The sequence below is a fragment of the Macaca thibetana genome, chromosome 19 (assembly GCF_024542745.1).
Source record: "Macaca thibetana thibetana isolate TM-01 chromosome 19, ASM2454274v1, whole genome shotgun sequence".
NCBI lineage: Eukaryota > Metazoa > Chordata > Mammalia > Primates > Cercopithecidae > Macaca > Macaca thibetana.
Genome location: NC_065596.1, coordinates 10,133,585 through 10,158,935, shown reverse-complemented (window position 1 = coordinate 10,158,935; position 25,351 = coordinate 10,133,585). Strand labels below are relative to the sequence as shown.

The 25,351-nt window shown below is 51.0% G+C and overlaps 1 long non-coding RNA gene across 1 annotated transcript; it reads left to right on the top strand.

Annotated features, from left to right (window-relative positions):
* The first annotated feature begins 1,201 nt into the window (after positions 1-1,201).
* Positions 1,202-13,597, top strand: LOC126942452 (uncharacterized). Its single transcript, XR_007721572.1, has 2 exons — positions 1,202-1,407; positions 12,960-13,597. It is a non-coding gene; the product is annotated as an uncharacterized LOC126942452 (long non-coding RNA).
* The last annotated feature ends 11,754 nt before the right edge of the window (positions 13,598-25,351 follow it).

Here is a 25,351-nt window from a genome sequence, read left to right as displayed (position 1 = left end):
ACAAAAAAAGAATTCAGGAGAGTGGGCCTGACCCCATGGCTCACACCTGTAATCTCAGCACTTTGGGACGCTGAGACAGGAGGATCGCTTGAGGCCAGGAATTCAACACCAGCCTAGGTAACAGCAAGACCCTGTCTGTCTTTAGAAAAAATACAAAAATTACCTGGGCTTGGTGGTGAGGGCCTGTAGTTCCAGCTACTCAGAGGCTGAGACAGGAGAATTGCTTGAGCCTAGGAGGTAGAGGCTGTGGTGAGCTATGGTTGCACCACTGCACTCCAGCCTGGGCAACAGAGCAAGACTCTGTCTCTAAAAAGAAAAGAAAAGAGGCTGGGTGCAGTGGCTCACTCCTGCAATCCCAGCACTTTGGGAGGCTGAGATGGGCAGATCACAAGGTCAGGAGACTGAGACCATCCTGGCTAACACGGCGAAACCTCGTCTCTACTAAATAACACACATATACACAAAATTAGCCGGGCGTGGTGGCGGGCGCCTGTAGTCCCAGCTACTCGGGAGGCTGAGGCAGGAGAATGGCGTGAACCCGGGAGGTGGAGCTTGCAGTGAGCCGAGATTGCACCACTGCACTCCAGCCTGAGTGACAGAGCGAGACTCCGTCTGAAAAAAAAAAAAAAAAAGGAAAAGAAAAAGAAATCAGTGGAGTGTTTGTGGGTGGGGAATGGATGAAGGAAGATTGATTTCTGGGCCGTCTGAATGGAACTGTTCCTTACTTTGATGGGGTGGGGGCAGGGGGTCGTGCATGCAAATAATACGTGCAGGCATGGGACTTCACCGCATGTAAATTAACCCTCAATAAAGTTCCAGGAAAAGTAATTCCATTTCCAGCGACCGGATTTTGGAGTTCGGAGGCTAGCCTGCAAGCCTTGCTGGTGGGGGGTATGTGGGGGTGACAGGAAACCCCGGGCCTCCCCTCTGTAGGGAAGTGGGAGCCTCGCCCTTGCCCCCCTCCGGGACGAGCGGGCAGATCTAAAAGCTTCCCTACCGCGGCCCAGGCGGTCGATAGCAGACTCCCAGGCTCCGTTTCTGCCTGCCCGGCAGCCCGGGCCCTTCCCGCCAGCCCAGCCCCCGGGAGGGGACTCGAGTTGGGCGGAGCCTCCTCCCCTGCCGCACGCCGGGCTCTGCTCTCCCTCCCCGGATGCCCCTCCTTCTCCATCCCCAGAAGTCTCAGCCACTGAGATTCCCCTTGTCCCGGAGGCTGGCTGGAGGGGAAGACCCAGGTGACTGCGCTTTGGAGGCTGGACCATCGTGGGGCCTGTCTGTGCCCACTTTTACCCCATTCAAGAGTTACCAGGGCCAGGCGCAGTGGCTCAGGCCTGCAATCCCAGCACTTTCGGAGGGCAAGACAAGAGGATCGCTTGAGCCCAGGAGCTTGAGAACAGCCTGGGCAACATGGTAAGACCCCATCACTATATTAAAAAAAAAAGAAAAAGAAAAAGAAAAAGAAAAGAGGCTGGGCGCCGTGGCTCACGCCTGTAATCCCAGCACTTTGGGAGGCCAAAGCGGGCAGATCACGAGGTCAGGAATCCCGGCCAACATGATGAAACCCCGTCTCTACTAAACACACACACATTACCCGGGTGTGGTGGTGGGCGCCTGTAATCCCAGCTACTCGGGAGGCTGAGGCAGGAGAATTGCTTGAACCTGGGAGGTGGAGGTTGCAATGAGCTTAGATCACGCCACTGCACTCCAGCCTGGGCGACGAGCAAGACTCCGTCTTGGGAAAAAAAAAAAAGAATTTTCTCATCATCCATCCCCTCACCCTTCTGAGTCTCTATTGTCCATCTTTTCATTCTCCTTGTCTATGTGTGCTTAGATTTCAGCACCCACTTAGGAGTGATAACATGCAGTGTTTGACTTTCTGTGTCTGGTTAGTTTCACTTAAGATAATGGCCTTCAGCTCTATCCATGTTGCTGCAAAAGAACCATTCTTTTTTTTTTTTTTTTTTTTTTTTTTGAGAAAGGGTCTCCATCTGTCACCCAGGCTGGAGTGCAGCAGCACAATCTCGGCTCACTGCAACCTCTGCCTCCTGGGTTCAAGCGCTTCTCATGCCTCAGCCTCCCTAGTAGCTGAAATTACAGGCGCATGCCACCACGTCTGTCTAATTTTTGTATTTTTAGTAGAGACAAAGTTTTACCACGTTGGCCAGCCTGGTCTCAAACTCCTGACCTCAGGTGACCCATCCGCCTCAGTCCCCCAGAGAGCTGGGATTACAGGTGTGAACCATTGCACCCAGGTTTAATTTTTAAAATTATATTGCATTAAAATATTTATCTCAATGACTAAGTTTTTTGATACCCTCTTAAATTATGCACCCAAGGCTCGAGCATGGTGGCTCACACCAGTCATCCCAGCACTTCGGGAGGCCGAGGTGGGAGGATTGCTTGAAGCAAGGAGTTCGAGACCAGCCTAGGTGGCAAAGTGTGACCCTGTTGCTACGCACACAAAAAAGTGATATACTCAAAGCCAGCCTGAAGCAAATCCCTCACGGGTCTCAGCCTGGTCATACACACAATATGCAAAGACACACAAAGACACACGCACTGGCTGGGCGTGGTGGCTCACGCCTGTAATCCCAACACTTTAGGAGGCGGAGGCTGGTGGATCACCTGAGGTCAGAGTTCGAAACCACCCTGGCCAACATGGTGAAACACCGCCTCTACTTAAAAAAAAAAAAAAAAAAAGTCGGCCGGGCGCGGTGGCTCAAGCCTGTAATCCCAGCACTTTGGGAGGCCCAGGCGGGCGGATCACAAGGTCAGGAGATCGAGACCACAGTGAAACCCCGTCTCTACTAAAAATACAAAAAATTAGCCGGGCACGGTGGTGGGCGCCTGTAGTCCCAGCTACTCAGGAGGCTGAGGCAGGAGAATGGCGTGAACCCAGGAGGCGGAGCTTGCAGTGAGCCGAGATCGCGCCACTGCACTCCAGCCTGGGCAGCAGCGTGAGACTCCGTCTCAAAAAAAAAAAAAAAAAAAAAAAAAAAAAAAAGCTGGGCTTGGTGGTGCGCCTATAGTCCCACCTACTCAAAAGGCTGAGGAAGGGCTTCACGCCTGTAATCCCAGCACTTTGGGTGAGGCGGGCGGATCACATAGTCGACCTACCCCGTCAAAGTCCCAGCTACTCGGGAGGCTGAGGAAGAATGAGAAGCTTGCAGTCGAGATCTGAAGGAAGGAGAATCCTGGGAGGCAGAGGTTGCAGTAACTGAGATCTCACCACTGCACTCCAGCCTGAGCAACAGAGCAAGACTGTGTCTCAAAAACACACACACAAACGTACACACACACACACATACACATGAGTTCATACATATACACTTTTTTTTTTTTTTTTGAGACAGGGTCTGTCTTTGTTGCCCAGGCTGGAGTGCAGTGGCACCTGATCATGGTTCACTGCAGCCTCAACCTTCTGGGGTCAAGTGATCCTCCCACCTCAGCCTCCCCAGTAGCTGGGACTACAGATGCATGCCACCACACCTGGCTAATTTTTGTATTTTTGGTAGAGATGGGGTTTCGCCATGTTGCCCAGGCTGGTCTCAAATTCCTGGGCTTATGCGATCTGCCTGCCTTGGCCTCCCAAAGTTCTGGGATGACAGATGCACACATATACACTACAACCGCTAATGGAAATAAAATCAAGCTAGAAGGCCGGGCCCGGTGGCTCACACCTGTAATCCCAGCACTTTGGAAGGCTGAGGCCGGTGAATCACCTGAGGTCAGGAGTTCAAGACCAGCCTGACTGACATGGTGAAATCCCATCTCTACTAAAAATAGAAAAAAATTAGCCAGGCGTGGTGGCGCATGCCTGTAATCCCAGCTACTTGGGAGGCCGAGGCAGGAGAATCACTTGAACCCAGGAGGCAGAGCTTGCAGCAAACCAAGATTGTACCATTGCACTCCAGCCTAGGATACAAGAGCAAAACTCTGTCTAAAAAATTAAAAAAAAAAAATCAAGCCTAGTGGATTGGAAATACCCTTTCCCTGTCTTCCTTCATCCTTTCCTTAGTCACTATCTAGACATCCTTGTTACTGGGAGTCTGGGTTACATTAACCAGAACCTTAAAGAGAAAAATACTGTAATTGCGAAAATGACCAGCCTTTTAAAATGGAACAAAAGAGACTAGAAAATATCAGAACCCACTGCACAGTAGACATATTACTATGACTTCCTGAAACTTTGTTTTTAGTTCCAAACCTGGGTAGAAGACCTACATTGCAATGTAAAAAATTAATTCTTTGATTCACGATCAAAGTACTTGAAAGATGTGGTTATGATGTTTGAAATTGGTTTTCTTTTTTTTCAATTAATATATCCCAGAGGTCACGCTGTGTCAATGAATGTAAGTTTTAGCACTTGAATTTTCTTTTTTTTTTTTTTGTGAGACTGAGCCACCTTATCACCCAGGCTGGAGGGCAGTGGCGAGATCTCGGCTCACTGCAACTTTCACCTCCTGGGTTCAAGCGATTCTCCTGCCTCAGCCTCCCAAGTAGCTGGGATTATAGGCATCCACCAACACACCCAGCTAATTTTTGTATTTTTAGTAGAGACAGGGTTTCACCATGTTAGCCAGGCTGGTCTGGAACTTGTGACCTCAAGTGATCTGCCCACCTCAGCCTCCCAAAGTGCTGAGATTACAGGTGTGAGCCATCATGCCCAGCTTTTAATTTTCTTTTCTTTGTTGAGACAGGGTCTTATTCTGTCACCCAGGTTGGAGTGCAGTGGTGCAATACCCAGCTCACTGCAGCCTCCACTTCCTTGGGCTCAAGCAATCCTCCCCCCTCAGCCTCCCAAGTAGCTGGGAGTACTGACGTGTGCTACCATGCCTGGCTAATTTTTTTTAGTTTTTGTAGAGTTGAGATCTGGCTACGTTGCCCAGGCTGGTCTTGAACTCCTGGGCTCAGGCGATCCTCCCACCTGGGCCTCCCAAAGTGCTGGGATTACAGGCATGAGCCACCATGCCCAGCCCACTTTCATGTAGCCAATAAACCCCATCTCTACAAAAAATCCCCAGAGCCCAGGTACCTCAATTGTTTCCAGCCTCTTTTTTTTTTTTTTTGAGGCAGAGTCTCGCTCTGTCACCCAGGCTGGAGTGCAGTGGTGCGATCTCGGCTCACTGCAAGCTCCGCCTCCCGGGTTCACGCCATTCTCCTGCCTCAGCCTCCTGAGTAGCTGGGACTACAGGTGCCCGCCACCACGCCTGGCTAATTTTTTGTATTTTTAGTAGAGACGGGGTTTCACCATGTTAGCCAGGATGGTCTCGATCTCCTGACCTCGTGATCCGCCTGCTTCGGCCTCCAAAGTGCTGGGATTACAGGTGTGAGCCACCGCGCCTGGCCTCCAGCCTCTTTTAATGCTTTTCTTCATGATGATAACAGCAAGCACCCTCTATGTGCCTAGCAGAAGGCTAAGCATTTCACACACTTTGCCTCATGGAGTCCTCATGAGAGGCCTATTTTACCGATGAGAAAATCTGGGAATCTTAATAAACCATATGACTCAGGTCACACAGCTTGAAGGTGGTGAAGCCAGAATTCGAACCCTGGCTGTCTGATTCCAGAGCTCTTAACCACCCTGCGTTATTCTTTTCTTTTCTTTTCTTTTTTTGAGACGAAGTCTCGCTCTTGTCCCCCAGGCTGGAGTGTAATCTCGGCTCACTGCAACCTCTGCCTCCCAGGTACAAGAAATTCTCCTGCCTCAGCCTCCCGAGTAGCTGGGATTACAGGTGCCCGCCACCATGCCTGGCTAATTTTTCTATTTTTAGTAGAGATGGGGTTTCACCATGTTGGCCAGGCTGGTCTCGAACTCCTGACCTCAGGTGATCCGCCTGCCTCAGCCTCCCAAAGTGCTGGGATTACAGGCGTGAGCCACCGCTCCTGGCCTATTCTTTATAGTTCTCTGCCTATTTGACTGATTATCTCCCTGACATAAGTTCCTAGAGGTGGATTTGCTGGGTCAGAGAATCCACACACTTAAAAGTTTAATACTAATATCTAGAACGCCCTCCCAAAAAAGTTGTATTGTGGCCGGACATGGTGGCTCACATCTGTAATCCTAGCACTTTGGGTGGCTGAGGAGGGAGGATCACTTGAGCTCAGGAGTTTGAGACCAGCCTGGGCAAGTTGTGAGACCCCATCTCTACAAAAAGTTTTTTAAAAATTAGCTGGGTGTGGTGACGTGTACCTGTAGTCAGCTATTTGGCAGGCTGAGGTGGGAGGATTCCTTAAGCTTAGGAGGTTGAGGCTGCAGTGAGCCATGACTGTGCCACTGCACTCCAGCATGGGTGACATAGTGAGACCCTGTCTCAAAAAAAAGTTGTGTCAATTTAAACTACCATGACCGCGCTCAAGTGTGCAGTCCCAAAACTTCACACACACTCATAAGCTTGACAAGCAAAAGTGATTCTTCAGCTGAAAGGTCAGATTGAGCATCTTTACAGAGATTTGTTAAGCTCTCTCATTCCTTTGTGAACCCCCTATTCAAGACCTGTGCCAATTTCACATTTGGGATGTTTGTCTTTTTTTTATTATTGATTCATGTATGCTTTTTGTATATTAAGGCTCTTAATGATTTGTCTGCCATATACATGGCAAACAATCTAATCTCCCCTGATCTTTTATTTTCCTTTTCTTTCTTGAGACAGAGCATTACTCTGTTGCCCAGGCTGGAATACAGTGGTACCATCATAGCTCACTGCAATCACTGCAGTCTCAACCTCCTGGGCTCAAGCCATCCTCCTGCCTCAGCCTCCTGAGTAGCTGGGACTAAAGGTGCATGCCACCATGCCCAGATAATTTTTTTAAAATTATTTTTATAGAGATGGGGTCTCACTATGCTGCCCAGGCTGGCAATCTCCTCTGATCAGAGAGTCCCTTGAGGAAGTCCAGCTAGATCTCCTTTTATTGCCCAGCTGGCCTCAATGAACATTGCTTTTCTGTCTAGGCCTCATTGTAGGTTGCATTTTATTGGTGGTTCCTCGAGAAACAAAAGCAGAGACTTTGAGGTCTTATGAACCTCAGTCTTACCCAGAACACTTGAAGTACCCTTCAGCTTTCCATGACAAGAAAGCTCAGGCCCTGGAGCCAGAAGCCACGGCTTTGTGTCTGGGTCCTGTAGTTCACTGCTATGGCTCCAGTTTCTGATTCCTCCAAGTTAAGATGGGTTGGTAAATTCGGCCACGCAGAATGCGCTTCAAGCCACGCCCACTGTGTGTCAAACCATGCCCACTGTACATAAACCACACCTTCTCATTTAGCCACGCCCACCTTCGAGTGGAGAGGCGTGATTAGAGCTTTACAGAGAAGTGAAGTGCAGAAACAGTGAGGAACCTGGGCCAGGGGGAGGAGGAGGGAGAAGATCCCCTGGCCTCGATGGCTGGCGATTCCTTCATGCCCCCAGCACCCACCTGGTTAAAGAAAGAAGGATGGCCAGGAGCAGTGACTCACTCCTGTAATCCCAGCACTTTGGGAGGCCGAGGCAGGCAAATCACTTTAGGCCAGGAGTTCGAGACCAGCCTGACCAATGTGGCAAAACCCCATCTCTACTAAAAACACAAAAATCAGCCGGATGTGGTGGTGTATGCCTGTAATCCCAGCTACTCAGGAAGCTGAGGCACGAGAATCGCTTGAACTCAGCAGGCAAAGGTTGCAGTGAGCCAAGATCACACCACTGCACTGCAGCCTAGGCAACAGAGCAAGACTCTGTCTCAAAAAAAAAAAAAAAAAAAAAAAAAAGAAAGAAAGAAAAAGAAAATAAAGAAAGAAGGAGGCACCTGGCTACCATATTCCACCTTTCTCCTCACCCACTTTTTTTTTTTTTTTTTGAGATGGAGTCCTTCTCTGTCATCCAGGCTGGAATGCAGTGGCACAATCTCAGCTCACTGCAACCTCCGCCTCCTGAGTTCAAGCGATTCTCCTGCTTCAGCCTCCTGAGTAGCTGGGATTACAAGCATGCACCACTACATCCGGCTAATTTTTCTATTTTTAGTAGAGATGGGGTTTTGCCATGCTGGTCTCTAACTCCTGACCTCAAGTGATCCATCTGCCTCGGCCTCCCAAAGTGCTGGGATTACAGGTGTGAGCCACCACACCCGGCCCTCACCCACTCCTTAAAATATCCCTACCAGGGTCTGTGGTTTATCTGTGCCTCAGTGTTCTCATCTGTAAAATGAGGATAATTTTAAGGATTATCTGAGTTAGCATCTGTGAAGGGGTTAGAATGTTACCTGGCACATAGTAGGTACTCAATAAACGGCATCACTGATATGGTTCCACGGATGGTTGTACTATTATTAGGAATAAAGTGTGGGATGGAAAAACGTGGCTCTGGGCACCTGGAACCAGCCCCAGGGGCAGGCGGGGCTCTGCACAGGCTCTTTACCCCATGCCAGCAGGAGGACCCTTTGGGGGAAACTGAGGCACTGATCATCCCTTGCCTTCCCAGCTCTGAGTCCTTCTCACCCATGCCCAGAGCCTCAGAGCCCGGCAAGGTGCCCCAAGAGAAAGCCACACTTCTGAACTGCACTGCCTGGCACAATTACCGTTTTCATCCTCATTAAACTACATTTTCATTCTAATTAGAGTTCCACCGCCTCCCAGAGAGAAGGGCCGATTACTTTTCAGCATCATTAACACTGGCTCCCTCCCCACTTTCCTCCTCCCCCGCCCAGGCTCCCACTACACCAGGGCATTCTCTCTCTCTCTCTCTCTCTCTCTCCCCGCTTCACCCCATGGACCAGAGAAAAGCAACAGAACATTTATTGTTGCCTCCTGGGTGCCAAGCTGGATGCTAGGAACCTTCCTCCACAGCCTCTTCACCTTATCTTGGCCTGGTCTAATTTTCTTTTTTTCCCCCAATACTAACCCCTTTTTGTTGTTTTGTTTTGTTTTGTTGAGACAGAGTCTTACTCTGTCGCCCTGGCTGGGGTGCAGGGGCATGATCTCGGCTCACTGCAACCTCTGCCTCTCGGGTTCAACTGATTCTCCCACCTCAGCCTCCTGAGTAGCTAGGATTACAGGCACACACCACCACCTGGCTAATTTTTATATATTTTTTTTTAGTAAAGAGGGGGTTTCACCAGGTTAGCCAGGCTGGTCTCAAACTCCTGATCCCAAGTGATCCACCTGCCTCGGCCTCCCAAAGTGCTGGGATTACAGATGTGAGCCACTGCGCCAGCCCCGCTTTGAACATGGTCTATGCTTTATTCGTTCTTTTTATCCTCTGTCTCCCCCTCCCCAGAATGTCAACACCCACTCATGTCCCCCAAGCACTCCTGGGCACGCTAACCCCACAGCTTCTAAGAACCAGCTCCCGAGAAGTGGCTCTGGTTGCTGAGTGGGTGGAAAGTTCTGGAGAAGAAACACTCTCCTGGAGCAGTCCTTGAGCAATGGCTGATGGGAATGGGTGGATAAATATCCCAGCTCCCTCGCCCCTAGGTGGGAACCCTCGGAGTGTGTTCTATTTGGTTTCAGCATTCTCCAGCACAATTGAATTGCCCACAGTGGAAACTGGCTCATAAACACCCTTCATTGGCTACCTGCCCTTCCCTTCCTCACTCCCCTTCTCGCCTACCCATGTTTACTGAGATCATCTCTCAGATCAACCATATCCTAGATCTCCCAGGCCCTTTGGAGTTCAGGCAAACCACATCTCAGAGAGGGACTCAACACACAAGGAACAGGTTAAGAAAGCCTCTGCAAGGCCAGGCATGGTGGCTCATGCCGGTAATCCAGTGCTTTGCGAGGCAGAGGCAGGAGGATCATTTGAGGCCAGGAGTTCAAGACCAGCCTGGCCAACATGATGAAACCCCATCTCTACTAAAAATACAAAAATTAGCTGGGCATGGTGGCTCATGCCTGTATTCCCAGCTAGTTGGGAAGCTGAGGCAGGAGAATCACTTGAACCCAGGAAGCAGAGGCTGCAGTGAGCCGGGATCATGTCACTGCATTCCAGTCTGGGCAACAAAGCGAGACTCCACGTCAAAAAAAAGACCAGCCTGGGTATCATAGTGAGATCCCATCTCTTAACAAAAAAAATTAGCTGAGCATGGTAGTGCATGCCTGTAGGCCCAGCTGTTTGGGAGGCTGAGGTGGGAGGATCACTTGAGCCCAGGAGTTTGAGGCTACAGTGAGCTATGATCGCACCACTGTACTCCAGCCTGGCTGACAGAGACCCCATCTCTTAAAAAATAAAATAAAACAAAATAAAGAAAGCCTCTGCGCCTCTCTCACTCTGGACAAAACCACTATTATGACCAGAAGGCAGCATCGCTGGGCAGCTATGACCTATATTTGAAATAAATTCTTAGAAAGGTTCCATTTGGAAGGGAGTGTAACCTGCATAGCACTTTTGGGGAGCAGCTTGGCAGAGTGCATTAAAATGTGAAGTGCAGGCCGTGTGCAGTGGCTCATGTCTGTAATCCCAGCACTTTGGGAGGCTGAGGTAGGTGGATCACTTGAAGTCACGAGTTCGAGGCCAGCCTGGCCAACATGGTGAAACCCCATCTCTACTAAAAATACAAAAATTAGCTGGGCTTGGTGGTATGTGCTTGTAGTCCCAGCTACTTAGGAGGCTGAGACAGGAGAATCGCTTGAACCCAGGAGGCAGAGGTTGCAGTGAGCAAAGATTGCACCACTGCACTCCAGCCTGGGCGAGGTGACAGTGTGAGACTCTGTCTCAAAAAAAAAAAAAAAAAAAAAAAAAAAAAAAAAAGTGAAGTGCAGCCAGGTACAGTAGTTCACGCATGTAATCCCAGCACTTTTGGAGGCCAAAGTGGGAGGGTTGCTTGAGCCCAAGGGTTCAAGACCAGCCTGGGCAATATAGCAAAACCCTGTCTCTACAAAAAAATATACAAAATTAGCCAAGCATGGTGGTTCTCACCTGTAATCTTAGCTACTTGGGAGACTAAGGTGGGAGGATCCCCTGAGCCCTGGAGGTTGAGGCTGCAGTGAGCTATGATTGCACCACTGCACTCCAGCCTGGGCAACAGGGCAAGACACTGTCTAAAAAAAAATTAAATAAATAAATAAATAAAGACACCAGTCATATTGGATTTAGGGTCCACCCTAATCCAATGTGACCTCACATTAACTTAACTGATTATATCTGCAAAGACCCTGTTTCTAAATAATTCATTCAGGAGAACTGAGGGTCAGGACTTCAACATATATATATATTTTTTGAGACAAGAGTCGCTCTGTCGCCCAGGCTGGAGTGCAGTGGCACAATCTCGGCTCACTGAAAGCTCCGCCTCCCGGGTTCCCGCCATTCTCCTGCCTCAGCCTTCTGAGTAGCTGGGACTACAGGCACCCGCCACCACGCCTGACTAATTTTTTGTATTTTTGGTAGAGACGGGGTTTCACCATGGTCTCAATCTCCTGACCTCGTGATCCGCCCGCCTCGGCCTCCCAAAGTGCTGGGATTACAGGCTTGAGCCACTGCGCCTGGCCAATATTTTTTTTTTTTTTGAGACGGTCTCGCTCTGTTGCCCAGGCTGGAGTGCAGTGGCATGATCTCCACTCACTGCAACCTCTGCCTCCTAGGTTCAAGTAATTCTTGTGCCTTAGCCTCCTGCACGCCACCACGCCCGGCTAATTTTTGTATTTTTGGTAGAGATGGGGTTTCACCATGTTACCTAGGCTGGTCTCAAACTCCCGATCTCAAGCAATCTACCCACCTCAGCCTCCCAAAATGCTGGGATTACAGGCATGAGCCACTACACTCAGCCTTCTGTTTTTTGTTTTTTGTCTGTTTGTTTTTAATAGAGATAGGGTCTTGCTATGTTGCCCAGACCAACCTCAAACCCCTGGCCTCAAGCAATCCTCCTGCCTCAGCCTCTCGAAATTCAAATTATAGCCTGGAAACAGGCATGAGCCACCGCACCAGAATCAACATATCTTTTTTCCTTTTTTTTTTTTTTTTTTTTTTTTTTCAAGACACAGTCTCACTTTGTCACCCAGGCTGGAGTGAAGTGGCGCAATCTCAGCTCACTGCAACTTCTGCCTCCCGGGTTCAAGCGATTCTCTTGCCTCAGCCTCCTGAGTAGCTGAGACTACAGGCAAGTGCCACCACACCTGGCTAATTTTTGTATTTTTAATAGAGACGGGGTTTCGCCATGTTGGCCAGGCTGGTCTCCAACTCCTGACTTCTGGTGATCAGCCTGCCTTGGCCTCCCAAAGTGCTGAGATTACAGGCATGAGCCACCGCGCCTGGTCGACAGCCCCAATTTACAGACAGAAAACTGATACCCAGGTACATGGATTGTCTGTGAGCAGATCACACAGCTGGTAAGAGGCAGAGCTGGTCTCAGTGGCTGCTGAGCCCTTACGTGTATGTGACATGAAACACAGAGGGTCATTTATGTATTCCAACAACCTTGCAAGGCAGAAAATACCTTCATGTTATAGATGAGGAAACGGAGGCAAGGAGCGAGTAAGCAACTTGCCTGAGGTCAGGTGGATGCCAGAGCAGGGACTTGAGCCTCGGGAACTGACCATGGGACCCTCTGGGGGACCACGGGCTCCATCTCCTGGGCGGTGGAATGAGGGTCTCTTTCAGCACAAATGTTCTATAACCACAGGGAGAAACAGGGACTGCAGCCTATTCCCCCAGGACTGAGCAAGGGAGAAGCCCTGACTGGTTAAGACCTTCCAGGTAGGCCAGGCGTGGTGGCTCACACCTGCAATCCCAGCACTTTGAGAGGCTGAGGTGGGCAGATCACAAGGTCAGGAGTTCGAGACCGGCCTGGGCAACATGAGACCCCCATCTCAAAAAAAAAGAAAAAAGACATTTCAGATGGGACTACACATAGGCCCTGCTCTTGGCCCAGGCAGCAACTGCCATGCTCTGGGGACCTGAGTCAGCTTCTAGGTATTTCAGAGCCCAAGGATCCACCAGAGCCACTCTCACCGCACAGGGGTTATTAATGAATGCTAATTAATATCTGTGTTCACAGAGCCAGCCAGGCCCCTGGGCCTGGAGCATCCACAGGAGGAAAGTACAAGAATCCCAGCACCCTGCCAAGCAGCAGGGACTCTTCAGACGCCCGAGGGCTGGTTTGCCCAGAGCCAGCTGGGAAGGACTCATGGTGACCAGAAGGGGAAACTGAGGCACTGCTGAGCACCAACAGTCCTGGAGAGCTTTAAGAATGGTTGCCATCTGAGGCCAGGCACAGTGGTTCATGCCTATAATCCCAGCACTTTGGGAGGCCAAGGCAGGCGGATCACTTGAGGTCAGGAGTTCGAGACTTGTCAGGCCTCTGAGCCCTAGCTAAGCCATCATATCCCCTGTGACCTGCACGTAGACATCCAGATGGCCTGAAGCAACTGAAGATCCACAAAAGAAGTGAAAATAGCCAGTTCCTGCCTTAACTGATGACATTCCACCATTGTGATTTGTTCTGGCCCAACCCTAACTGATCAATGTCTTTGTGACAATACACCCTCCCCACCCTTGTGATAATGTACTTTGTGATACTCCCCCGCCCTTATGAATGTACTTTGTACCATACACCCTCCCCACCCTTGAGAAGGTACATTGTAATATTCTCCCTGCCCACCTTGAGAATGTACTTTGTACAATCCACCCCCTCCCTGCAAAAAGATTGCTCCTGGCCAGGCGCCGTGGCTCACGCCTGTAATTCCAGCACTTTGGGAGGCCGAGGCGGGTGGATCACGAGGTCAGGAGATGGAGACCATCCTGGCTAACACTGTGAAACCCTGTCTCTACTAAAAATTAACAAAAAATTAACCAGGCGTGGTGGCAGGCGCCTGTAGTCCCAGCTACTCAGGAGGCAGAGGCAGGAGAATGGCGTGAACCTGGGAGGTGGAGCTTGCAGTGAGCCGAGATCGCACCACTATACTCCAGGAAAAAAAAAAATTGCTCCTAACTCCACCACCTATCCCAAACCTATACGAACTAATGATAATCCCGCCACGCTTTGCTGACTCTCTTTTCGGACTCAGCCCGCCTGCACCCAGGTGATTAAAAAGCTTTATTGCTCACACAAATCCTGTTTGGTGGACTGTCTTCACATGGACGTGTGTGACAGAGACCAGCCTGGTCAACATGGTGAAACCTTGTGTCTACCAAAAATATAAAAATTAGCCAGGCATGGTGGCACGCACCTCTAATCCCAGCTACTTGGGAGGCTGAGGCAAGAGAATCTCTTGAACCCAGGAGACAGGAGGCAGAGGTTGCAGTGAGCTGAGACTGTGCCACTGCACTCCAGTCTGGGCAGCAGAGTGATACCCTGCTCCATCCCCTCCCCACACAAGAATGGTTGCCATTTGAAAGGAACAAAGAAATGGGTGTTGGAGACCCCAGAGCCATCAGCTTCCACAAGAGCTCTGGACCTTACCCCAGCCTCAGCTTCCTCATCAGTAAATGAGAACATGAATTTCTTTCCTTATATGTAGTAGGCATAAGAACTCATTAAGCATTTGTGCATGTGAAATGCTTTGCAGGTAATCAGTTTCCAATAGGTGTTAACTCCCTTTCCCTCACTGTGCCTCAGTTTCCCTCTTGGGCATACAAGAAGCCGGCGGGGCTTTGAGGCTACCCTCTGGGAGGACTTCAGGCATGGTGCCTTGACTTAGACCTCGGGGCAAGTATGAAAAATCACTTCTGATCGGCCTCATTAATAACACAGTTGCTAATGTGGCAGTAAGACAGTTCCCTAGGCCCTGATTAAAAACAGAAGTTTCCCCCACATTCGTGGAGATGGAGCAGAAGGGAAAACAAAGACAAGCACACTTGTGCCAGATAAATACAGACGCAAACACATGCATGGCAGATAAACACACACTGGCACACCAAATATACACACAGCCGGCTGCAGACATCCGGGTGGGCTCGCACAGCCCGGCTCGCACAGCCCAAAGAGACCCCCAGGAAGAGCCGCCCCAAAAGGAAGAGAAACCGCTGCAGAGATGTCCTGCTGGACCCTGGCCACATCTGGGACCTGATCACGTCAGTGTACTGGAACAGGAGACAGAAGTGGGGGAAATTAACGTCCCTGGGAGTAGCCCTGAGCCAGAGATGGAATGAGTTGGTGGATAAATACCCCAGCTCCCTCCCCAGCAGATGCCTAATCCACAGTCTCCCAGAGATCCCTGGAGGGGTCAGGCTTCAGTTTTCCACAGTGACAACCTGTCTGATATCCCTTGTCATCTCTCTTCTCCCCTCCCCAGGTTTCCAGTGTTCATTTCCCAAATAAACCACTTGCCCTCCAACCCTGTATCAGGGTCTGTTTCTGACCTGTATGTGTACCTCCCAGAAGTATATACAGCTATGGATCTCAATGAGGGTGACTCCGTCCCCCAGGAGACATTTGGCAATGTCTGAAGGTATTTCCGGCTGTAAAACTGGGGCAGGGGGCCAGACACAGTGACTCACACTTGTAATCCCAGCACTTTGGGAGACCAAAGTGGGCGGATCACTTGAGGTGAGGAGTTTGAGACTAGCGTGGCCAACATGGGGAAAATCCCGTCTCTACCAAAAATACAAAAATTAACCAGGTGTGGTGGTGAGTGCCTGTAATCCCAGCTACTGGAGGGGCTGAGGTGGGGGAATCACTTGAACCTGGGAGGCAGAGGTTGCAGTGAGCCAAGATCATTCCACCTCACTCCAGCCTGGGTGACAGAGTGAGACTCCATCTCAAAAAAAAAAAAAAAAAAAAAAAAAAAATTGGGGGCAGGGGTACTCCTGACATTTAGTGGGTCCAGTTCAGGGACGCTCAATGTCCTACAAGGGACTGGGCAAGGTGACTAAAGCCTGTGATCCCAGCACTTCAGGAAGTCAAGGCAGGAGGATCAGTTGAGGCCAGGAGTCCAAGGCCAGCCTGGGCAACATAGCAAGACTTCATCTCCCCTGCAAAAAAAAAAAATCCTACAAGGCACAGAACAGTCCCCCAGAGCAAAAAATGATGTGGCCCCAAATGTCAAGAGTGCTGAGGTTCAGAAGCCCTGGTCTACGGGAAGCCACTGGGCCCCACGTGGAAACAGCTGAGTGCACACACATTATTCAAATGCAGATACACAGTGGGTGCACCGGCAGCATTAGGCCACACACACCCACTGTGCACCAAGCGTTCGAACTAGGGAAACAGGATCATCCACTCCTGGTGTGTTTTCCTACCAAGATGTACAGACCACCAGAGGAGACCCCCAATTCCACCCTGCCCAGACCAGCTTTTTGTGCAGCTAACTCACAGACACTCTGGAAAGTGCTTCAATGACCATTAAACCCATTTTACAGACGAGACAACTGAGGCCCAGATGGGGGCAGTTTTTTGTTGTTGTTTTTTTGTTTTTGTTTTTGAGACGGAGTCTCGCTCTGTTGCCCAGGCTGGAGGGCAGTGGCACCATCTCAGCTCACTGCAACCTCTGCCACCTGGGTTCAAATGATTCTTATGCCTCAGCCTCCCAAGTAGCTATAGGCGTGTGCCACCACACCCAGCTAATTTTTGTATTTTTAGTAGAGACAGGGTCACACCATGTTGGCCAGGCTGTTCTCGAACTCCTGACCTTAAGTGATCCTCCCATCTCGGCCTCCCAATGTGCTGGGATTACAGGCGTGAGCCACTGTGCCCAGCCCAGACAGGAGAAGTTTATGACCCAGCAAGAAACCCAGAGGCCCCTGAGGCATGTGTAGACACGTGTTTGAAGGCAAAGAGGGCAGGATGAAAAGAGACCCTCCCCACCATCATCTCGGAGTTGAGATAAGGAGGGACAGAAAGGACTTTAGCTTCCCAGAAGAAATCCTGTATCACTTTGGGTAACTAGAAAATCCACTGAAAAATGTTTTTAGGGTGGGCGAGGTAGTGCTCACCTGAAATCTCAGCACTGAGGGAGCCCGAAGCAGGAGGATCTCTTAAGCCCAAGAGTTGGAGACCAGCCCGGGCAACATGGCAAGACTTCTCATCTCTACAATAAATAAAATACAATTTTTGTTGTTGTTGTTTGTTTGTTTTAGACGAAGTTTCACTCTTTCTGCCCAGACTGGAATGCAATGGCGCGATCTCTGCTCACTGCAACCTCTGCCTCCAAGGTTCAAACGATTCTCCTGCCTCAGCCTCCTGAGTAACTGGGATTACAGGTACACGCCACCATGCCCAGCTAATTTTGTATTTTTAGTAGAGATGGGGTTTCGCCATGTTGGTCAGGCTGGACTTGAAATTTTGACCTTCAGTAATTCACCCACCTCAGCGTCCCAAAGTGCTGGGGTTATAGGCATGAGCCACCACGCCGGGCCAAATACAATGTTTTTTAAACATACATTGTTTTTTAAACATTAGCTGACTCTTGGCCAAGCATGGTGGCTCACGCCTGTAATCCCAGCACTTTGGGAAGCTGAGGTGGGCAGATCACTTGAGGTCAGGAGTTCAAGACTAGCCTGGTCAACGTGGTGAAACGCTGTCTCTACTAAAAATACAAAAAATGAGCTGGGCATGGTGGCGTGTGCCTGTAATCCCAGCTACTCAGGAGTCTAAGGCAGGTGATCGCTTGAACCCAGGAGGCGGAGGTTGCAGTGAGCCAAGATCTTGCCACTGCACTCCAGCCTGGGTGACAGCAAAACCCTGTCTCAAACAAACAAACAAAATGGGCTGCTCTGGACTCACACAGGCCTGGTGTCTCCAATCCCAGCCTTGCCATTTTCTGGCTCTATGAACCTGGGTAAGCCGCATCGCCTCCCTGAGCCTCAGTTTCCCCATCTGAAAAATGGGGATTCACCCATTCGCTGTTCTACAAACGTGCACCCAGGACCCACTGACACCAAACCCTGCGCACAGCTTTAACCTATATAAAGTTAAGGCAGAACACGAACAGGGTAAGTGTGTTCACCCCTCCCCCAGGCACGGAGCTGCTGAACTAGTTTTGGGAATGGGGGAATCAGAGCATGCGTGGACAGACGGAGGGAGCCCTCAGCTGCCCGGACCCTGCAGCCCACCACCCCTACTCTTCTCAGATCCCCCTCATCTGAACAAAAAGCCCCTCTAGAAGGACGTAGGACCCCAAGCAGGATCCCAGGGCTTGGCGTCCAAATCCAGGCCAGGAACTGACCTCAGTAGCCAGACAGGTGAGGGGGCTAAAGCTCCGGGTTTTCCACCTCCGCTTCCCGCCGCTGCAGCGCGGGGAGCGAGCGCCACCTGTGGGCCGCCAAGGGGAGGTGCGTGCGACTCCCGGGGAAGTGGATGGAAGTGGATGGTCGCCCTCCTTTCTCCCCAACCCGGGAGGCCCTGGAGCCCCCCAGGAGTTTCGGAAACAGCTCTCATCTCTTAAATTCTCCTCCACAACCCACTTTTCTCAGCTGCCGTTTCCCAGCTAGAACTCGTCGTCCACGTATTCATGCAACGTTTATCGAGCACCTACTCTGTATTGAGCAAACCTAGATCATTGCTCTAGGTGTAGCCTACACAGAAGACAGAATAGGGCTGGCTCAGGCCTGTAACCCCAGCCACTCAGGAGTCTGAGGTGGGAGGATCATTTGAGCCCAGAAGATGGAGGCTGCAGGGAGTCATGATCGCACCATTGCACTCCAGCCTGGGCAACAGAGCAATACCCTGTCTCTAAAAGTAAAAAGAGGCCAGGCACGGTGGCTCACGCCTGTAATTCCAGCACTTTGGGAGGCCAAGGTGGGCGGATCACGAGGTCAGCAGTTCGATACCAGCATGGCCAACATGGTGAAACCCCCCCTTTCTACTAAAACTACAAAAATTAGCCAGGCATGGTGGTGGGCGCCTGTAATCCCAGCTACTCAGGAGGCTGAGGCAGGAGAATTGCTTGAATCCAGGAGACGGAGGTTGCAGTGAGCAGAGATCATGCCACTGCACTCCAGCCTGGGCGACAGAGCAAGACTCCATCTGAAAAAGAAAAAAAAAAAAAAGGAAACAAAACAGATAAACTTCCATGCCCTTCTGAAGCTTACAGTCCAAGGGAAGAGAGAAGAGAGAGGAGGAAGAGGACAATGGGCTGCAAGGTCATTGCTGATGGCAGTAAGTGTTCTGAAGGAGAAAGTATATATACAGGGATGTCACTGAAGCACCCACTGTGGGTAGAGTGGGTGGAGTGGGCTCTGAGGAAGTGACGCTTGTCCTGAGGCTTGAGAAGAATAAAGCCTCAGCCATGCCGAGTCTGGAGCCAGGATTTCCAGCAGAAGGTGCAGCCAGCGCAAAGCCCCTATGGCAGAAAGGAGCTTGGGTATTGGACAGTGGGAAAGGAGGTCACGGTAGCCAGAGCCGGGAGATGGAGAAACAGGTGGGCTGCGATGTCAAGGCCTATTTTGGAGACAAATCTGACCTCTCACTCTCCCTGAGGAGTCACCTCCTAAAAGCCCGAGGGGAGAAGAAGAAGGCGGCTCACACTGAGCTGAAAGCCCTCCGACGCTACCAGCGGCACCCTCCTTGTGGTGTCGCCCACAGAAAGAAGCCCTGGCCCATGCCCTGTCCCCCTGCCTACCCCGCCACTCTTCTAGGACTTTGCCTCTGACCATATTGACCCCAATTATGCAGTCAACGTGCACGTGGTCGGCTCTGCTTGCAAAGTCCCCTTCTTACCCCCTGCCCATCTCCCTGGGAGACACAGGGAACCATACAATGTGCCTTTCAAGACCAATGCTTGCGCTGGGCGCGGTAGCTCACACCTGTAATCCCAACACTTTGGGAGTCCGAGGGGGGCAGATCCCTTGAGGTCAGGAGTTCGAGACCAGCCTGGCCAACATGATGAAGCCCCAGCTCTACTAAAAATACAAAAAACAAAATTAGCTGGGCGTAATGGTGGGCGCTTGCAATCCCAGCTAATCGGGAGGCAGAGGCAGGAGAATCACTTGAACCTGGGAGGTGGAGGTTGCAGTGAGCCGACATTACACCACTGCACTCCAGCTTGGGCGACAAGAGCGAAACTCCGTCTCAAAAAAAAAAAAAAAAAAAATGGTTGTTACCAGCCCCACACATGAACCCCAGCCGAGCCTGCCCCCTTTGCCTTCATACCCTCAAAAGCAAAGTCTCCCCGTGTGCCCTGACAACCCCAAAAGGGACTATGCAGGGAAGAGATCTGGTTTCTCGAACATTGCTCTTGGGATCCCTGCCTGGGGGTGGCCACGAGAGAGGCTGTGGGTCTCGCTCAGCCCCAGGAGGGGAGCAGAGCCCTGTCCCCAACTCCCCGCTAGTGCAGAAGGGGTACACCCGGTCTCCACAGCCTGGCCTCAGTTCTGGGGGCTGCCTGGCTACTGGGGAGAGGGCAGAGCCTGTTGGAGCTTGTAATTAAGGTTTCAGAGGCACCGACTTAATTACTACCTTGTGAAGGGTTAATTACCCCTAATTGGTTGGGAATCAGGCAATCTTTGTGCCTTCAGAGAATCAAAATATTTTCCCTTCCAGAACTGCCCCCTCCCTTTTGCTTTTTCTAAGTTTCCTGCAAGGAGGGGCACGGTGGGCTGGGGGGGTCTGGAGGATCGGAAACCACCAGTCTCCCCTCGGAGAACACACTTGCCAGGCCTGCCACAAGCAAGAGCGGGATTCAGAGGAGAAAGGTTCCCGGCCAGCTCAAGACAGGAAGACTTCCTGGAAGAGGTGGCCAAGTCTTCAGGACCCCAAGTCATCCTCCCAGGTAGGCCAAGGGCTCCTAGAATTCTCTCCCACCTAGAGGGTAGCAGGGCCTGGGGAAGCTGGAGCTGATGGTTCCAGGCATGGGAATGCTGCCTAGAGTCTCAGTTTCCTCACCTGTTAAATGGGGCCAAGGCTGCGATGCGCCAGGCAGAGTGAGCAGGAAATGAAGGCTGTCCCTGGAGAGGAAATCCTGGTGGTCACTGAGGAGACATCACTCATCTGCTGCTCATCCAGCTTGTTGCTCCTCTGCCTGGGTTTGTAGTAATGTAAGCATTAGGGCCCGCCCACTTCCCAGCCCTCATCTCCCTGCCTTCCTCCTAACTGCCTTGATGGGCTTTGAACAAACCGCACTGGTTCCCAACTCAGAGCCTGGAGTTCCCCCTGCCTGGCTTACTTTCCCCCTGATGATGCTGTGTCTGAGAAGCTTTTGTCCTGAAATGTCACCTCCTCCAGGGAGCATTCCCTGACCCCTGAACCACTCCTTCCTGGGAATTCTCCAGCTTATCACACTTTTTTTTTTTTTTAGACGGAGTCTGGCTCTGTCGCCCAGGCTGGAGTGCAGTGGCCGGATCTCAGCTCACTGCAAGCTCTGCCTCCCGAGTTTATGCCATTCTCCTGCCTCAGCCTCCCGAGTAGCTGGGACTACAGGCGCTGCCACCACGCCTGGCTAGTTTTTTGTATTTCTTAGTAGAGACGGGGTTTCACCATGTTAGCCAGGATGGTCTCGATCTCCTGACCTCGTGATCCGCCCGTCTCGGCCTCCCAAAGTGCTGGGATTACAGGCTTGAGCCACCGTGCCCGGCCCTCGCTCTCTGTTTTTAGAGACAGGGTGTCACTCTGTTGCCCAGGCTGGAGTGCAGTGGTGTGCTTATAGCTCACTAGAGCCTTGAACTCCTGGCCTCAGGCGATCCTCCCAAGTAGCTGGGACTACAGGCATGCACCACCACATCGGATAATTTAAAAACAGTTTTTTGTAGCAATGGGGTCTTGTTATGTTACCCAGGCTGGTCTCAAACTTCTGGCCTCAAGAGATCCTTCTGCCTCTGCCTCCCAAAGTGCTGGGATTACAGGCATGAGCCACTGCCCCTGGCCACACTTGTACCTCTCTTATGTAAATTGCCTTGTTGAGATCCTGGCTGGGTCTAAACAAGGGCCCAGTTTCCTCATCTGTGAAATGGGGGTGATGACAACAGCCCCCTTGGAGTTTCAGACCTGACTGTGGTGGCCATGGGGTTCTGGTGAGTTAAGACCTTCTTCTACTGGCCAAGGAGTGGACTTGGGGGATTCTAGGCAAAGCTTTAGGACAGGAGGACAGAGGCCAGAGCATGGCAAGTGAGCAAGGCTCAAGTGATGGGTCAGTCAGAAGGGGTTAGAGGACTGACATGGTGGCTCACGCCTGTAATCCCAGCACTTTGGGAGGCCGAGGCGGGCAGATCACTTGACGTCAGGAGTTCAAGACCAGCCCGGGCAACATGGTGAAACTCCGCCTCTATTAAAAACACGAAAATGAGAGGCTGGGTGCAGTGGCTCACGCCTGTAATCCTAGTACTGTGGGAGGCCGAGGTAGGTGGATCAGGAGGTCAGGAGTTAGACCATCCTGACCAATGTGGTAAAACCCTGTCTCTACTAAAAATACAAAAATTAGCTGGGCATGGTGGCATACACTTGTAGTCCCAGCTACTCAGGAGGCTGAGGCAGGAGAATCGCTTGAACCTGGGAGGCAGAGGTTGCAGTGAGCCTAGATTATGCCACTGGACTCCAAAACGAAAAAGAAATTAGCTGGGCGAGGTGGCAGGCGCCTGTAGTCCCAGCTAATCAGGAGGCTGAGGCACAAGAATCGCATGAACCCCGGAGGTGGAGATTGCAGTGAGCAAAGATCGCACCACTGCACCCCAGCCTGGGTGACAGAACGAGACTCTGTCTCAAAAAAAAAAAAAAAAAAAAAAAAAGGGTGAGGTTGGAGAGGAGGCAGACTTGGGAACAATGGGTATACTGCTATAACCTCCTTTTACAGATGGGGAAAGTGAGGCCCAGAGAGGTGAAGTCACTTAGCAAGGGCACACAGCCCTCTAGTGGGGGAGCCATAATTCATTCCCACATTGGGCAGAGTCCCCCACACAGAGTGGGGGAGGGGTTGGCAGGGAAGGCGGGGGAGGGAGTGATGGGTGGAGAGCTGTTTGGCAGAAAGGTGAAATACGGTTTTGACTCAGCTGTGTTGGAGGAGATGGTGACTCCGCCAAGATAGAGTAGACATTAAATTAGAGATAGAGGCCAGGCGCGGTGGCTCACGCCTGTAATCTCAGCATTTTTGGAGGCTAAGGTGGGCCGATCACTTGAGGTTAGGAGTTTGAAACCAGCCTGGCCAACATGGCGAAACTCCGTCTCTACTAAAAATACAAAAATCAGCCAGGCGTGGTGGTGGGTGCCTGTAATCCCAGCTACTCGGGAGGCTGAGGCAGGAGAATTGCTTGAACCGGGGAGGCAGAGGTTGCAGTGAGCCAAGATCATGCCACTGCACTCCAGCCTGGATGACAGAGAGACAGAGAGACTCGGCCCTGAAAAAAAAAAAAAAAAAAAAGAGAGAAAGAAGGAAGGAGGGAGGGAGAGAAGAAGGAAGCGAGTGAGCAAGGGAGGGAGGGAGAAGTGGTCAATTGGGGAGGATTATTCTACTTGCAAGTAAAAAATCCAAACCCAAACTGGCTTAAAGGAAAAATAATGATACTTTATTGGTTTGTATCACTGAAAAGTTTAAGATATGTTGGCTTTGGCCGGGCGCGGTGGCTCAAGCCTGTAATCCCAGCACTTTGGGAGGCCGAGACGGGCGGATCACAAGGTCAGGAGTTCGAGACCATCCTGGCTAACACGGTGAAACCCCGTCTCTACTAAAAAATACAAAAAACTAGCCGGGCGAGGTGGCGGGCGCCTGTAGTCCCGGCTACTCGGGAGGCTGAGGCAGGAGAATGGCGTAAAAACCCGGGAGGCAGAGCTTGCAGTGAGCTGAGATCCGGCCACTGCACTCCAGCCTGGGTGACACAGCGAGACTCCGTCTAAAAAAAAAAAAAAAAAAAAAAGATATGTTGGCTTCAGGGACAGCTGGATTCACGAGCTCAAACAAAGTAATCTGGCCGCATGCCGTGGCTCATGCCTGTAATCCCAGCACTTTGGGAGTCCAAGGCAGGAGGCTCACTTGAGCCCAGGAGTTTGAGACCAGCCCGGCCGACATAGTGAGACCTCATCTCTATTAAAAATTTTTAAAAATGGCCGGGCGTGGTGGCTCACGCCTATAATCCCAGCACTTTGGGAGGCCGAGGTGGGCGGATTACGAGGTCAGGAGATTGAGACCATCCTGGTTAACATGGTGAAACCCCGTCTCTACTGAAAAAATAAAAAAAATTAGCGGGGCGTGGTGGTGGGCGCCTGTAGTCCCAGCTACTCGGGAGGCTAAGGCAGGAGAATCGCTTGAATTCAAGAGGCAGAGGTTGCAGTGAGCCAAGAATACACCACTGGACTCCGACCTGGACTCCACTGGCAGCCTCACAGAGTGAAACTCCATCTCAAAAAAATAATAATAAATAAAAAATAAGGAAGGAGGATCACTCAAGCCTGGGAACTGAGGCCGGGAACACGATCATGCCACTGCACTCACACCTCGGGGACAAAGTGAAGCCCTGCTTCAAAAAAAGAAAATAATAATTCCCAGGCTCCCTCTGATTGGACAGTCTGGGGTCACATGTCATTTAGGAACCAATCACAGTGGCTAGAAAGGACAGCCTGAGTTCATGAGCCACTCCTGTTAATGGGGGTGGGGCTGGCCCTACAGACGTCAGTGGACAAAGAATGAAAGCTAAAGTGACAATTTATTCAAAAAGCATTTATTGGCCTGGTGTAGTGGCTCACGCTTGTAATCCCAGCACTTTGGGAGGCCGAGGTGGGCGGATCACGAGGTCAGGAGATCGAGACCATCCTGGCTAACTCGGTGAAACCCCGTCTCTACCGAAAACACAAAAAATTAGCCGGGCGTGGTGGCGGCGCCTGTAGTCCCAGCTACTCAGGAGGCTGAGGCAGGAGAATGGCGTGAACCCGGGAGGCGGAGCTTGCAGTGAGCAGAGATGGCGCCACTGCACTCCAGCCTGGGCGACAGAGCGAGACTCCGTCTCAAAAAAAAAAAAACCATTTATTTATTTGTTTTTATTTTTCTGAGACAGAGCCTTGCTCTGTCGCCCAGGCTGGAGTGCACTGGTACAATCTCAGCTCACTGCAACCTCTGTCTCCCAGGTTCACGCAATTCTCTTGCCTCAGCCTCCCGAGTAGCTGGGACTACAGGCATGCACCAACACACCCGGGTAATTTTTGTATTTTTAGTAGGGAAGGGGTTTCACCATGTTGGCCAGGATGGTCTCGAACTCCTGACCTCAGGTGATCCACCTGCCTTGGCCTCCCAAAGTGCTGGGATTACAGGCCTGAGCCACTGCACCTGGCCAAGAAACATTAATTGAGCACCTGTGGTGTGCCTGGCCCTGTTTTAGGGGCTGAGGATACAGCGGTGAAGAAGACAGCAAAACCCCTGCCCTCGTGTGACTGACACTCTATGTAAATTCATGAATTAAAATATTCGAAGGTGATGTGCTATAGAGAAAAATAAAACAGAGGGGAAAGGTTAAAAAGGACTGGGGGAAGGAAGCTAAAATTTCAAATACGGGGGTCGTCAGGGAAGGCCTCACTGAGGAGGTGACCTCTGAGCA